Below are 16,870 nucleotides of genomic sequence, written 5' to 3' on the forward strand. Positions count from 1 at the left end.
GGGAGAGGGAGAGACGGGAAACACGGAAGTGTGTGTGTGTGTGTGGCGGTGCTAAATGTGCATGCATGTCTAATGGAGAGGAAGGAGGGGCCGGACTGGGAGGGCAGGGAGTGGGCTGGAGGCGGGGCTAAAGTCCGCCCGGGGTCCTGGGAGGAAAAGAGGGTCATGTCTGCCCGGAAGTGTGTGGAGGGGCCAGGCCTAAAAGTCCACTCGAGTTATGGGAGAAGGGCAGGGTTAATTGTATCCTAGGCACAGTGGTGGGGGAGGTTTGTGAAAGACAAATCAGAGCTGGACAGGAGTTAAAGCAGTGAAAATAGATTTTATTCAATAAAGCTATTACAACAAGGAAAGAGAGATTCCAGTGTAGAACTGTGCTCATTCTGAATACAGCTGGAACAACTGGGGATTTAAAGCCAAGGAGCAAGTTGGGTTGCGGGGGTGGGTGTTAGTGCAGAGAAAATTAGGAAGAGGAGACATCAAGTCTGGGGGCATTCTGGCTGAACCAACCTAACAGGATTCTTGATAAAGGCAGGCCGAGGTGTTTGGATATCACCTGGGGGAGATAGTGAGTGGGATGAGAAGTTCCATCAGATATCAGGGTAGGGAATTCTTGATAAACTGACTTAGCATGATTCTTGCTAAAACTGAATTCTCCAAGGAAGTACATGGATAGGCCTTGTTGGGGAGACGGTTTGGGAGACCCTGACTAAAGTTTGGTTAAGCAAAGGGTCTTTGTCAGGGAGGAGAGTGGTCTGGGCAGGATCCTCTGCCCAGTGTCGTCTTCTGTGAGCCGAGGTGCCTATGTCTAGGAAATGGAAACAGTCTGTCACTGCCCAGGACCTGGTATGTTCTGGTTTTCCTTGGGCCCAGTGCACCCTCATCTTCCTTGGGATCCCAGTTCTCTTGTTTTCCTCAGAGTCCAGTGTCTAGTGTTCTCTCGTCTTCCTCAAGTCCCCAGGCCCGGTATGGTCTTGTCTTCCTCAGGGCCCAGGCTCTGATATTCTCTCTCCTCCTTGGTGCTTGGGGCTCTCCTGTCCCCTTCGGGCCCAGGACCTTGTACTCGCCTTTTTCTTGGGGTTTCCTAGCAGGTCTCAGCAACCCTATGCCTCCCTTTGGGTCATCCTGTCCACTGCCTGTTAAACTTAGTCCAGGAGTTGTTATTTTTTACGGCCACTGTGGAGAGCATCCACCCGCAGGCTGCACAGTTCATCTTAATTGCTGCAAATAGTAAGTCTGTTGATTTTTGCACATTGGTATTTACTCAGAGACCATGCACATGTCTTTTATTCTAACAGTATTTCCTTGGATTTTTCTTGGCTATTGTAGATAAGACGCCATCCTCATTCCATAAGTAATTTGGCATCTTCCTTTTGCATATTTTGACTTAAAAAAAATGTTATATAGCAAGACACCATCCTCATTCCATAAGTAATTTGGCATCTTCCTTTTGCATATTTTGACTGAAAAAAAAATGTTATATAGCTCTAGGTAGTGTAACAGAACCATGTTAATTAGTCATATTATTATTGTTGTTTTGTTTTGGCTGTGGCTGGGGATGCTTCTAGTGGTTCACTATCAAGTTTGATCGAGGCCTTTAACATCTTAAGGAAACAAGCCCCCTTGGAAGTTTTTTCAATTATTTCTGTTTAATGGTATTGGATGAAAACATGACTTTAGTTTAAAAGGTGATTTTAAATAAGTATATCGTTGAAGATTGATTCACAAAAGCCACTTTAAGATAACTTTTAACCAATTGCATGTTTTTTTCCTGTTTAGCAAATTAAGCATGCTATTTAATTTACTGTAATTTGATTATGAAAAAAAAGCATTTCTGAACAGATGTTAACTATTATGCATGAAAATATGAAAAATGTTATGCATCCTGTTTGCATACAGGGCCCCAATCCCTTATTTAAAACCTTCAGGGCCAGAAGTATTTTGGAATTGACAAGCGTTTGGATTTTACCAGGAGTGTAAGGTGCACGCACCACGCAGTACTTAACATCCCCAGCAGGTCTAGGGCAGCATCTGCCATCAAACACTTGAGTGTATCTGTAGCAAAATATATGAAGAGTCACACTAGGGCCGGCTCCGTGGCTTAGCGGTTAAGTGTGCGCGCTCTGATGCTGGCGGCCCGGGGTTCGGATCCCGGGAGCGCCCCGAGGCACCGCTTCTCCGTCCAACGTGAGGCCGAGTCCCACGTACAGCAACTAGAGGGATGTGAACCTATGACATACAACTATCTACTGGGGCTTTGGGGGGAAAAAACTGAATAAATAAAATCTTTAAAAAAAAAAAAAAAAAAAAAAAAGAGTCACACTAGGTTGGAGAAAGACAAAGTGTAAATAGCCTTGTTAGTTCAGGTGAGTTTTGCAGATACATAATACAGAAAGAAGCTTTTCACTAGAAAAGGTTTTGGGGGGCCAGCCCTGGTGGCCTAGTGGTTAAGTTCAGCACGCTTCACTTTGGCAGCCTGTGTTTGGTTCCCAGGCACAGACCTACACTGCTCTGTTAGGGGCCAGGCTGTGCTGGAGGCCCACATACTAAAAAATAGAGGAAGATTGGCACGGATATTAGCTCAGGGCGAATCTTGCTCAACAACAAAAGAAGAAGAAGTGGAAAATGTTTTGAAATTTAGAGTTGCAGAAAAGGCATTGTGGACCTTATATGAAAATGGCTGGATTAGCAATAATAGTTGTTTCATTCAATTGCAAAGTTTAATTTGTACTTTTCCTCTCAATGTACTCCCCATAGTCAGACACATATGTTTACTGAGATACTGAATTGTTGAAATACATTAACAGTCTTTTTTTTTTTTTTATGAGGAAGATTGGCCCTGAGCTAACATCTGCTGCCAATCTTCGTCTTTTTGCTTGAGGAGGACTGTCGCTGAGCTAACATCTGTGCCAGTCTTCTTCCATTTTTTTTGTATGTGGGATGCCACCACAGCATGGGTTGATGAGTGGTGTGTAGGTCCGCGCCCGGGATGCGAACCTGTGAACCCCAGGCCACCAAAGTGGAGCGTGCGAACTTAACCACTACACCACCGGGCCGGCCCCAAATTTATTAACATTCTTCTATATGCTTTCTTTCATCAGTAGTCCACTATTGGTTTAATTTAAACAACATATGACTAAGAATAAGAGATATAAAACTATATATTGGCCACATCACTCTGGTACGTGGCATTCAATTGAGTCATAAACCACCCATGCAACTGAATCGTGGACCTGCGATTTGATCTCCACTCATCATTCACTATTGTTGTTTCATGATACAGAGCATCTCAAATTGTTCCATATGAAGGGGAAAACATGTTTAAAAGTCATTTAAAAAAAGAAGAAAGATTTATCTCTTTGTCTTTAAAACATGAGCCTATAGGACATTTCTCAGAACTCCTCAGAGCTTCAGAACTTTGGGTTGGATAGCAGGAATAAATTAATCAGAATTTTACCTGTAAATTATTAGTATCATAACTACTTCCCATAAAATAGGCTTTTGGGTCTATTTATTACTGCTACAAATTTATTCTTTGCCTGTTCTCCCCAACATCAAAGATAAGGTGATCATCAGGATAATCCAGACTCTTGTAGCACATGGGGAAGGGAGAAGAGTCTGAGCTCTGAGCGAGGGTGGATCACAGACAGCCTCCAGATGATTGTCTCCAAGAGGAATGCAGGAAGTCCACAAAAGGCTGGAGAAACCATTAAGGCAGGTTTGGAATAATCTAGTTCATATGTTTGCATCCTGTATTCTATAGGGTATGTTTGGTTGTAAATACCTGAAAATCCAACTAATGTAAATAACAAGCACTGTTTCCTCACAGAACTGAAGGTCTGTAAGTATGTGGTTCCTGGTACTGGTTTAAGCTGCCCACCAGTGTCACCCTCGGTGTGGGAATGTCTCACCCTTCGGCCACCAGGATGTAGACAAGGGACAAGCCAGCCCCACACTTACTGCTGGCTCAAATACAACCCATTTCAACGCTTCTCTCTGCCTTAGGAAGTCGACCTTTTCCTCTCTGATGAAAATCGTCACCCAGGGGCCGGCCCTGTGGCTTAGCAGTTAAGTGTGCGCACTCTGCTGCTGGCGGCCCGGGTTTGGATCCCGGGCGCGCACCGACGCACCGCTTCTCCAGCCATGCTGAGGCCGCGTCCCACATACAGCAACTAGAAGGATGTGCAACTATGACATACAACTATCTACTGGGGCTTTAGGGGAAAAAACAGAGGAGGATTGGCAATAGATGTTAGCTCAGAGCCGGTCTTCCTGAGCAAAAAAAGGAGGATTAGCATGGATGTTAGCTCAGGGCTGATCTTCCTCACCAAAAAAAAAAAAAGAAAAACTCGTCACTCATCTTTCTTCTTGAGTCCTTCTCTTGTTTATTCACTCCTCTGGTCAATAGCCGTGGATGGATAGACACATCCAAAACGAAAGAAGGATATCTGCTCTCAGCAGTCTTAATTTTAAAATTTCTGGATGTTCTTGTTATCACAAATAAGTTATGAAACAGACCTAAGTGCTGTAACTATTGGGAAAAAATACATAAAGATGCATTTATTAACAGATAACAGTAGCACACTGAAAAAACCCAACTGGAAAATTTTAAAAACCAATGAGATTGCAATAAACCAGACAGAATAAGAAATAAAGATACATAAATCAACACACACACATACACACAAAATCTCTATAAGCTTAACAGGTATACTGAAAAGGAGATTCTTCTCACAGTAGAATCATAAAAACATAGAATGTCTGGGATTAAGTTCGGAAATGCAAGGGATCTACATGAAGATAGTTTCTGGAAAGAATTACAAGTAAGCTTGCATAAATGAAAATGCTCATCATGTTGCAGGACGGGGAGGCCAATTGTAAATCCCAGATCATCACAAGGCTCAGTCCATGAGCAAACAGGATTACGACTGGGCCCTGTGGGCACCTGGCCCTTGGACTTTGCTCTGTGCTTTCTACCTCCTCAAAATGTGAGGGAACCAACTGACTGCTGTGCTTCACAAGAAAAATCAAGTCACATTCAAACTCATGGAGAAATGCTCCCAGAAACTGCTAGTTAAAAAATGTTCTTTGCTTTCTTTGCCAATAAATTTAGACCTCAAAGCCATCAAAAGCGTAGAGTTATAATCACAGGACTTTTTATATGTTTATATGTGGTGTGGGGGACTCATCTTATTGTTCAGCAAGTTGATTGAGGTGTGTGGTTTGTTTCAAGCACTTTTTTTCACCCAGAGAGGACTCTTATGTCACCCAGGATGAAGAAGAAAGGAAGGGGGACTGAGTGGGAGACTCTACCCCTGTCTGCATGTGTAATTTGATGAATCTACCACGTCCCCTTGGTCCCACTGTGTGTTTTCATATCATACCCTGGACCTCTGGATGTCTCTCTCCCTTCTCTGCATCCCCTTGGCTGTGCCTCTGAGACTGCCGCTGAGGTGACCTGTGACCTGGCCTTTCCTGCTGAGGGCAGTGGGTCTCTGCTCTTTGTGAGGTGTCTGCCTTCCAAGGAGTGACTCTGCGTCAGGTGAGCAAAGGTCAGCCTGAGCCTGTGGAACCTTGTGACCTGTGATGGCTGCTTCTAGTAGTCCCTAAATCGTGGCTTAGCGTGACTAAGCAAGAGACTCGAGAGCAGAAGCTGGTTGTGAGCAAGAAAGGGTTATCTCGTGTAAGGTGCTTTTTTGGCCACAGGTAACAGAATGTGCCACCATTCACTATCTTACATTGCCTGAAGTCCAGAGGCAAGGGCTTCTGGGGATGGTTCCTGGGCTCGACTGTCACCCTTGGCCAGCCAGTGCCCATCTCTTGGCTCAGTCCTCCTCAGCATATTGTCCTGGTTATTCCTAAGGCTTGTGTCCTCCTGATGTCAAGGTGGTTGTCCCAGTTCCAAGCATTGCATGTAGCCATGCAACATTTTGCTAAAGATGTTGGCATCGGGGGTATATTTTATTTGTTTCCTTTGTCACTGTAACACATTACCGCAACACAAATTTATCATCTCACAACTCTGGAGGTCAGAAGTCCAAAATGGGTCTCACTGGGCTAAAATCAAGGTGTTGGCAGGGCTGCATTCCTTCTAGAAACTCTAGGGGAGAACACATTGCCTTGCCTTTTCTGGCTTCTAGAGACCGCCTGCATTCCTTGGCTCATGGCCTGTTCCTCCGTCATCAAAGCCAGTAGTGTACCATCTTCAAGTCTCTCTCTGATTCTGACCTCTGCTTCCATTATCTCATTGCCTTCTCTGACTCTGACTCTCCTGTCCCTTCTTAAATGAGGACGATTGTGATGACATTGGGCCCACCACAAGTAATCCGGGATACTCTCCCATCTCAAGATCCTTAATTACACCTATAAAGTCCCTTTTGCCCTGTAAGATAACGTACTCACGTGTTCCAGGCGTTAGGGTGTGGGCATCTTTGGGGAGCCATTACACTACCCACCATGGGGAAGGAATAAAATCTCTTCGGAAGCCCACTTGTAGACTTTCTCAGATCCCGTTGGCCAGGACTGACGTGTGTCCATGTCCTGGCGGTGAGAAAAGCTGGAAAAGAGTGGCTGGCATTTTAGGATCTGTAGAGGAAGCTGGACTCTCTACAGTGAAGGAGGGTGGCACAGCCACAGTGGCTGGCACAGAAGTGTGTGTGGGTGAAGCTCATCTGCCCCAGAGGCCTCTCAAGTTGATTTGTGAGGCCACACGCCCAATCTGAGAGCAGCTGGTGCTGGAAGTTTCTGGACTTGCTGCCAGCAGAGATCCAGAACTGAATGAAGTCTCAACATATAGGGAGCAGCAAGGAGATGGGGGTCCCGGTAGAGGGTTTGATGGTAGTGCTGGAAAGGAAAAGCAGGCACTCTCCCTTGGGTCCAGGAGGAAAGCTAGCATTTCAGAGGATTCTCATAAAGGCAGAGGGAGAGGAAGGTCTTCAGGATTCACATGTGGGATCTTACTGCTCATCTCTTCCCCAGAACACTCCAGATGCTCTTCTGCATCTACGGGTGAGGTTGCCTCCCAACCCCAGCTTTGCAAAGGATTCTAGTTGAAGCTTCTGAGGTTTGCATCATCCTTGGAGTATGGATGCTTCGCAGGCTTTTTAATCCTGTGTGGACCCCGGCTGTGCCCCTAGAGTGTGAAGATGCACACAAGTCTTCACGCTACCTCTCAAAGGTGATGGTAGAATGCCATTTGTGAAACATTGGTGAGTTAGTATCAGGCTCTCTGATTTGTTTGAAGTGACAGCATTTGAATCATGCAGGAAAAAAATGGTGGCATGTTCTTCAGCCCTCTTCTGTGAATGCTATAAAATTACACATATATCGACCCCCATGATTCTAAAAGATGAATGATCTCTGCATGACCCTTCAAATTTGGTGTTCTCTGATTCATATATGGTGTAAAAAGATAGATATGCTGTTGTCATTAACATTTACATTTTATTATCTATGGCAATCATTTCTATGAGACATTGTTCATCAGGCCTAGACCTGAGTCCCAGTAAGTGGTGTTTCTGTGGCAAATCAAGGGCGTACGTGAAACATACCTGCTCCCACCTGCTCCTCCGTGACTGCAGGGACCCACAATGCAAAGTCTGATTACATCCAGATACCTGTTTATGGGTCAAAAATAACTTGTGGATCCTGCCTCCTTTGCAGTTTTTTTTTTTCTTTTGTGAGGAAGATCAGCCCTGAGCTAACATCCGTGCTAATCCTCCTCTTTTTGCTGAGGAAGACTGGCTCTGAGCTAACATCTATTGCCAATCCTCCTCCTTTTTTTCCCCCAAAGCCCCAGTAGATAGTTGTATGTCATAGCTGCACATCCTTCTAGTTGCTGTATGTGGGGATGCCACCTCAGCACGGCCGGGGAAGCGGTGCGTTGGTGCGTGCCCGGGATCTGAACCTGGGCTACCAGTAGTGGAGCGCATGCACCCAACCGCTAAGCCATGGGGCTGGCCCCTGCAGTTTATTTCTGATGTCAAATAAAATGGAATTCCAACCAACAGCTTTCCCATATTATGTTCAATGAGTTTTTCTAATCTATTTGAATTTCCTGGTGTCAAATAAGGTGAAAGTCATAATTGGAAGCCTGCCAACATTGACCCTCTTTGTCGTGTTCTCTAGTGTGAGTCCTCTTGCGTTGACTGGTGAGAGCGCCTCCTGAAGGCTCGTCCCGCTGCTGCATGTACTGGGTTCTTCCCAGTATGAGTTCTCTGACGGAGCCTCACAAGTGCTGAGCTGTGGTTAAAGCCTTTCCCACAATGACTGTATCCATAGGTTTCTCTCCGTTGTGCATTCTGTGATGTCAAGTAAGGAAGGAGAAAAGCGTGAAAACTTTCCCTGAATGATTACATTATAGGGTTTCTCTCCTTTATAGACTCTTAGGTGTAGAGTAAAGCCATCACTCCTTAAAAATAATTTCCTGAATTTACCGCAAATATAAAGTTTCTCCTAAGTCGAAATTCTCTCGTACTGAGTATGGGAAAATTTGTGCCTCTGCATTTATAGGGTTTTTCTCCTGTGTGAGTTCTGAAACTTACTGAGAGGCTGTCTTTCTCAGTAAATACTCTCCCACACTAACACATTGGTAAGGTTTGTCTCCTGGGTGAATTTGCTCATAGTTAAAAGAATTGAGCTCTGTTCAGACTTCTCTACACTCATTGCATTTACATAATCTCTCTCGACTATGAGTTCTCTGATGTCATTGTACATCAGAGACGGAAGGATTGAGTGGAGGAAGGATTGAGTTCTAATTAACCTCCCGCAAATTCATTATTCTTGCAGTCTCTGTCCTGGATCAGCGTTTCCTGCAGGGCCGGATCTTCCGCTTGTCTCGCCTGGTTCTCCTGCTGCTGCTTCAAGTGGGCTTCACATTCCTGGTGCCTGCCAAATGTGGAGAGATATAGTCCCTCCCTTGTGAATCTTTCTATTTTCAGGGTCACATATGGCTCTAAGAGAAATGCCTTGCTTTCTGGTTAACTCCTTGCTTTTGATTCTAGTTGCTCAACCTGGGGGAAAAAAAAACAAATAATTTTAAGTGTTTAGAGAAAAACTCCTGGAGAGAATATAGTGAGATCAAGTGAAGAAGCACATCTGAAACATGTGGATTTGTTTTCAAATCTGCCTTGCGAGGAGTGAATGAGCTGTGAGCGGAGATGAGCCCAGCCCCTTGAGGTGTGAGGGGTTGATAGGTCGTCTCTGCTCTGGATCACCCCTCACTCTCTTTTTCCAGATGCTCTTCTAGACTCCAGTTCTTTGGGGACTGGTCCTGAGCCCTCTTCTGTCTCCTGCCAGTGCAATTTCTTTCATTCCCCTGGATTCAAATGCCATCTGAACGTTGATGAATCATAGTTCTGTAACTTCATCCCAGATTCTTTTCTGAGCATTGGACACATTCATTTGCCTACTGGGCATCTCTACTTATTCTGCAACCATAACCTGTCAAAACTGAACACGATCCCACATCCGCACCAGCTCTTACCGCAGCTGCTCCCTGTCAGTGGACAGCATCACCACCAACCCACTTCCTTGTGCCAGGAGCCAAGGACCCCTCCACCTCCTTGAGTCGATCACCAGATTTTGAGTCCACTGTAAATACATTGAATTGGTCCCCTTTCTGTTTCCATCGACCCATCCTAGGCTGAGTCACTGCACTTCTCAGTGGAACTACTGCAGTAGTGGCATCACTGTCATCCCTTCTTCTGTCCAGACCCCTGTCCCAACACATCCAGAGTGATCTTACAAAAATGTAAACCAGGTCACGCCATTTTCCTGCTTAAACTCAACCAATGGTTTCCCACTGTCTTTGTAATTTTTCGTGGAATATCCCCCTCCACTCTGCTGATGACTCCATCCTGGCAAGTTTCCTGTCTGTCTGTCTATCCCTTTAGCCTTGGCACCTGGCCAGGAGAGCCATGACTATCTGTCGCCTGACTGTCTGAGGTCACCTTCACTCCTCACCACTTCACACGTAGTTGACTTCCAAGTCGAGATCATGAACCTCCAGCTTCTAAATTTCCAAGCTTGTGATGAAACGTCTGCGGGAGATCTTTCCCACACAGCAGGTGGTGACCATGTAATGATGTAAATCAGACCGCGTCACTCTCCTGGGTAACCCCTCCTCCGGGGGCTTCCCATTGCATTCAGAACGAAGCCTAAACCCCCAAGGAAAGCCCACAAGGCCTGGTGCATCTGAGCCTCATTGCACCTGCCCCTCACCCTTCTGTTCCCTCCTCTCACCCATCCGTTCTGGCCTCACCGCCTGCCATCAGTTTCTTGATTGCACCAAATTCTTTCCACCTCAGAGCCTTTGTTAGAGCTTCCTTCTGCCAAAATGCTCTTCCCCAGCTCATCATATGCTGGCACCTTCTCATGCTTGAGAGGTCAGATTCAAGTTGACCTCCTCAGAGAGGCCTTCTTGGACTGTGTAGTGGGCTTAGTAATAGTCCCCAAAGATGTCCACATACTAATCCACAGAACCTAAGATTATATTACCTAACGTGGCAAAAGGGACTTTGCAGATGTAATTAAATTAAGGAGCTTGCGATGGAGAGATTATCCTGGATTATCTGGGTGGGCCCAATGTAATCACAAGTGTCCTTAAAAGTGGAAGAGAGTGGCTGGCCTGGTGGCGGAGTGGTTAAGTTCATGTGCTCTGCTTCAGTGGCCTGGGGTTCAAATCCCAGGTGCAGACCTATGCACTGCTCATCAAACCATGCTGTGGTGGTGTCCCACATACAAAAATAGAGGAAGATGGACACAGATGTTAGCTCAGGGCCAATCTTCCTCACCAAAAACAAAACAAAACAAAAAACTAGAAGAGGAATGCAGAAGAGTCAGAATCAGAGAAGGAGTTTTGATGATGGAGTCAGAGGTTGGAGTGATTTAGGGTCACGAACAAAGCAATGCAAGTGGCCTCTAGAAGGTGGAAAAAGCAAGGAAATGGATTCTCCCGGAGAGCCTCGAGGAGGAACACTAACCCATTTTAGACTTATGACCTCCGGAATTGTAAGATAATAAATGTGTGTTGCTTTAAGCCCCTAAATTTGTGGTAATTGGTTACAGCAGCCACAGAAAACTCATGCAAACCATATGATCTCAAGTTCCTTACCCTTTGCTCCCTCATAGTTCCGTGTTCTTTTCACTTGCCATGTTTATCAGGAAATGTGACAATGACTTGTACCTGTGAAGATTTTCCAGGGAAGATGTAGCCCCTGGCACAACAGCTGCCTGCCACAGAGAGGAGCTGAGTGGTGCTGGTAAGTGAACAGAGGGGATGGCCTTAAAAGGAACTGTGAGGGACGAGTCTGGACCCTGTTACCTCATACTTGGATTATTGAAGCAGAGTCTTAATCTGCTCTCTTTAGTGTTTTGTCTGTGACTCACACTGATGCCGAAGTAATCTTCCTACACCCCAGGAACATCGTATCTTCAGGACACTCTAACCCAGTGATCTTGAACTCTAATCCCTCCAGCACGGTGACTGAAGCTCATTGGCAGCCATGGGGCTTCCACTTTTCTCCTTACTGAATTACTTGAGTGTTCAAGTGAGAGACATAAGAGATGCATGTAGCCTATAGTCCTCAAGGAAGATTCAACCAAGGGACATGCAGCCGCAGCCCTCAAGGAATCTTTCGTGGAGGAGGGACAGAGTGGAGATACCAGGGCAGGAATGACTCTGGGCAAGGAAGAAGGCTGGCCTGCAAACTTCAGGGAGCACAGATGACAGAAAAGCATCCTGAATTGCACCATGAGGGTGTGATCAGCAGAATCCAGACCCTGGGAAACTTTACAGTCCCACAGCCCAGGTTTCACAACAGCTCAAGTAAAAGGAAAGGAAACGGATGGTGGTGTGGTTGGCAGCCTCCAAGATGGCCTCTAGTGATCCCCACCAGAGTTCACACTTTCCCATGGTTCCTTCCTCCCATGCTGTTTCCTCCTCCCAACAGACCATGGGTTGGTCTGTGTGACTCACAGGATGTGGCAGAAGTGATGGTACATCACTTCCAGGAGTAGATTATAAAAGACATGGTGGCTTTAGTCTTTTTTTTTTAATGGCTCCACTATAGTCAGTTTTTTTTTTGAGGAAGGTTGGCCCTGAGCTAACATCTGTTGTCAATCTTCCTCTTTTTTTTTTCTTTTTTCTCCCCAAAGCCCCAATACATAGTTGTGTATCATAGGTGTAGGGTTTTAGCTCTTCTGTGTGGGACGCTGCCTCAGCATGACTTAGATGAGCAGTGCATAGGTCCGCCCCTAGGATCCAAACCGGCGAACCCCAGGCCACCAAAACAGAATGTTCGAACTTAACTGCTATGCCACTGGGCCGGCCCCATGGCTTTAGTCTTTTTTTTTCTTTCTTTCTTTCTTTTTTTTTTTTTTGTGAGGAAGATAGGCCCTGAGCTAACATCCATGCCAATCCTCCTCTTTTTGCTGGGGAATACTGGCCCTGAGCTAATATCTGTGCCAATCTTCCTCCACTTGACGTGGGATGCTGCCACAGCACAGGCTGATAAGTGTGCTCTCCAGATCTGAACCCTGGCCGCCAGCAGTGGAGCACACACACTTAACCGCTACGCCACGGTGCTGGCCCCCCATGGCTTTAGTCTTGATTGTTTCTCTCTCTCTTCTTGCTCTGGAGGAAGCCAGCTGCCATGCTATGAGGACACCCAAGTAGCCATGTGGAGAGGCTCAAGTAATGAGGAACTGAGGCTTCTTGCCAACAACCACATAAATAAACTTGTAGGTGTGTCCTCTATCACAGTTAGGGCTTCATATGACCGCAGCCCTGGCTAATATCTTGATTACAACCTTGTGAAAGACTCTGAGGTAGATCCATCCGGTTAAGCTGCTCCCAAGTTCTTGACCTGCAGAAACTGTGAGGATATCAAATGTTTGTTGTTTTAAACTAGGAGTCAGAAAACTGCAGCCTCCAGGCCTAATCCAGTCTGCTGCCTTTTTTTGGGTGGCCCACAAACAATAATTTTACATTTCTAAAAAAATCAAATCAAAAGAATTGTACTTTATGTTGTGTGAAAATTATATGAGATTCAAATTTCAGTGTCCATAGAGTTTTATGGGAACACAGCCATGCCCATTCCCTACTTATTGTCTGTGGCTGTTTCTGTGTTACAAAAGCAGGGTTGGTAGTTGCCACAGAGGCTTTGTGGCCCACCAAAGCTAAAATATTTACTATTTGGCCCTTTGTAGAAAAAGTTTGCTAGCATTATTTTCAGCCACTATGTTTTGGGGTACTTGCTTACACAGCAGTGGATGACTAATACACCATATCTCCCTGCCCCTCAGTTTTGGACCAAGACATGAGACTTGCTTTGGCAAACAAGATGTTAGCAGTTGTGATGTGAGGAGAGGCTGGGAATGTGCTGACATTGCCAGACTTACCCTTTCATGCTTCTGCCATTGCCGTGACAAGAACGTGACCTAGCTAACCTGCTAGTCTAAGGGGATGGAGGCAAGGGGCGCAGATCTGCTCCTCACCTGAGCCTGAAGGCCAGCTCAGCTGAGCCCAGCCTAGATCAGCAGATGCCCCGGTGACCTGCGGACATATGAGCCAGAATAAATGACTATTGTCTTAAGCAACTGAATTTTGGGGGCAGTTTGTTGCACAATCTCATTGTGGTAACAACGGACCAATATGTATTCCCAGCAGCAATATAAACAAGAGCTTTTCCCCTTGGCTTATGGCCAACAAAGGAATGGTCATTGTTTTTTTTGTTGTTGTTTATTGTGAAATTTCTGTTGTACATTATTGTTTATCAGTCACCATATAAATGTGCCTCTTCACCCCTTGTGCCCACCCACCACCCCCTTGCCCCTGGTAACCACCAAACAGTTCTCTCTGTCCATGTGTTAGTTTATCTTCCACTTATGAGTGAAATCAAGCAGTGTTTGTCTTTCTTTTTCTGGCTTATTTCACTTAACATAATACCCTCCAGGTCTATCCATGTTGTTGCAAATGGGATGATTTTGTCTTTTTTTATGGCCGAGTAGTATTCCATTGTATATATATATATACCACATCTTCTTTATCCAATCATCAGTTGAGGGACGCTTGGGTTGCTTCCATGTCTTAGCTCTAGTGAATAATGCTGCAATGAACATAGGGATGCACAAGCCTCTTTGGATTGTTGATTTCGGGTTCATTGGGTAGATACCCAGTAGTGGGATAGCTGGGTCATAAGGTATTTCTATTTTTAATTTCTTGAGGAATCTCCATACTGTTTCCCATAGAGGCTGCACCAGTTTGCATTCCCACCAGCAGTGGATTTAGGGTTCCCATTTCTCCACAGCCTCTCCAGCATTTGTTGTTTTTTGTCTTGGTGATTAAAGCCATTCTAACGGGTGTAAGATGATATCTTAGTGCAGTTTTGATTTGCATTTCCCTGATGATTAGTGATATTGAGCATCTTTTCATGTGCCTGTGGGCCAGCTGTATATCTTCTTTGGAGAAGTGTGTGTTCATTTCCTCTGCCCATTTTTTGCTCGGGTTGTTTGTTTTTTTGTTGTTCAGTTGTGTGATTTCTTTATATATTATGGAGATTAATCCTGTGTCGGATATATGGTTTGCAAATATTTCTTCCCAGCTGGTGGGTTGCTTATTCATTTTGATACTGGTTTCATTTGCCTTGTAGAAGCTCTTTAATCTGATGAAGTCCCACTTGTTTATTTTTTCTTTTATTTCCCTTGTCCGAGTAGACATGGAATTCGAAAAGATCCCTTTATGAATTGGTCTTTATTGTTAATCTTGATATAATGTTACATGATAACAAGAAAAATTCTACATGGTATGATCTTAACTAGGGCAAAAAAAAAAAAAAAAAAAGCACAAGGAGAAGAAAACGAGCGAAAGAAAATACGCTACAATGTTCACAGAGATCATGTTCCAAATAGGACTCGTGCAGTTGTCACCAGTAGTAACTCACTGTATGTCGTTGAGGAAAGAAAGGGAATTTGTTCTGGAGTCCAAGAAAGCACTGAAGAGCTTTGCGACTACAAAGCCAGCTCCTGGCCTGCAGCTGCCAGCACTTCCGCTCCCTGCGAGGAGAGCTTCTCATTAATGGGCCCAGCTTGTCTCTTTGCTGGATCCCAGGCTCCCAACTATAGCAGTGGGGTGAGGGAGGGCGGGCTGTGAATGGCCCAACTGAGGTCGGGCGCCCACATCTGCACCCACGAGCCAGAGCAGGACGTGGGTCCTGCTGCACTGACCTGGCCGCGTGCCCGACCCCTCGGGGACGTGCTGGGTGGGGGTGCTGCAGGAGAGGCAGATGCTGAGGAGGAAAATGGGAGTCCCCACAGGCTGTCCTCAGGGAGGCCCTGGGGTAATTTCCTTCCACTTTTCTCTTTTTACCAAACATTTCAAAATGAATTTTAATGAAGAATATTAATTTAAGAAGATTAAACTGTATTTCTCATTGATAAGGTCTTTTAAAAATTTAAATTCTGTAAGCCAATTATATGGTGCGAAAGTCAAAATTAGGGAACAATATATGCTCAGAGGAGTCCCCCTCCCACCCTTGTCCTTTCTACCCTGCTTCCTGTACCACCTGAGGATAAGTCATTTTGCATTCATTTTTGGTATATTCTTCCATTGTTCTTTAAATATATATTTATGAATAAATATATAAACAAATGTGGACATATATGTATATCACATGAATAGATAGATATACATACATTTCACATAAATATACCTCCTCCCCACCCCCACAGGGAGGCCTTGCAAGTCACTAGCAACATGCAGGGACATGTAATCCTCCTTCAGGGAGAGCAGTGAAAAGTTGGGACCAACAATTCATTTGATTTATTTTCAGTCAATGAATATGCATTAAGCACCTAGTATGTGCCAGGTATGAGGGTGAAGGAAAGAGCTGGGCAGATATCTGGGGGAAGAGTGTTCCAGGCAAGGGGGAACATCACGTGCAAAGGCCCTGAGGTGGGAGCATACTGTGCATATTTGAGCACCAGGGAGAGGACCAGTGTGGCTGGAGCTGAGTGAGGCAGAGGGAAGGGAGTGGACAGTGGGCTCAGAAAGGCCAGAGGGGCTGACCTGGCCAGGCCTTGCATGCTGTGGTGTAGACTTTGGCACCACTTAGGCTGTAGTGTGGACTTTTACCCTTAGGGAGCTGAGAGCCCTTGAATACTCTGAGCAGAGGAGGGAGGTGCCATAGGAACTCTCTGGCTGCTGTGGGGAAATAGACGTGGGGACAAGGATAGAAGCAGGGAGGTTGGTGACACGATCACTGTAGGAGATGCTGGCAGCCAGGCAGACAGTAGGAGTGCCTGCCTTCTGGGTAGGTAGGAGCACGACGCCGGCAGACCTGCTGCCCAGTCCGGTGTAGGATGTGAATTCGGGGAGTCCAGATACCGGTGAGGTGTCGGCCTGCACCAGGGAAGAACAGAAACGCTGGTGACGGAGACACGCACGGCTGGGAGAGGAGCAGGATCGAGGGCAGTAAGATGCTCATTAGACCTTCAGGTGGAGTGTCAAGGAGGCAGTGACTGTTTTAGGCTGGAGGTCAGGGAAGAGCCTGGGCTGGTATTATACACTGGGGGTCATCAGCAATAGAGAATCTGAAAAAAATGAGGCGCAGACCAGAGGAAGGGGTAGGAGGAGAGTGCCATGGGCTGAGGAGTCCGATTCTGGGAGGAGCTGGTGTGAGGAGGGGCCGGCGGGCAGCAGCTGACTTCCTTTCCAACCCTGAGGCACTTTGGCCTTTGTGGGCTCTTTCCACCATCAAAAAATATAAAAAATTATATTTTATAACTACATTGCTATAAAGAGGAATATAATCCAGATTGAATTATATTCATTTTTTTCTTCTAATTTTAAAAGAAAAGATACATTTTTGTGGAC

At 45.5% G+C, this 16,870-nt stretch overlaps 1 protein-coding gene across 8 annotated transcripts in view; it reads left to right on the forward strand.

Annotated features, from left to right (window-relative positions):
• Positions 1-16,870, forward strand: part of ZNF329 (zinc finger protein 329) — a 52,949-nt gene that overhangs the window by 14,591 nt on the left and 21,488 nt on the right. Inside the window, exons 4-7 of one of the 8 annotated variants that reach the window (XR_015549555.1) lie at positions 3,558-3,715; positions 4,007-5,539; positions 11,161-11,258; positions 11,367-14,822. The exons of 4 other annotated variants lie outside the window; for them this stretch is intronic. The gene's annotated coding sequence lies outside the window, so the exon portion shown is untranslated. Of the gene's footprint in view, positions 1-123; positions 1,228-3,557; positions 5,540-11,160; positions 11,259-11,366; positions 14,823-16,870 lie in introns of those variants that run through there. 3 more of the 8 variants (XR_015549560.1, XR_015549554.1, XR_015549556.1) reach the window with 3 other exon arrangements.

This window comes from Ceratotherium simum, chromosome 33 (genome assembly GCF_057802395.1).
Source record: "Ceratotherium simum simum isolate JZ-2026a chromosome 33, ASM5780239v1, whole genome shotgun sequence".
In the NCBI taxonomy this organism is placed as follows: Eukaryota; Metazoa; Chordata; class Mammalia; order Perissodactyla; family Rhinocerotidae; genus Ceratotherium; species Ceratotherium simum.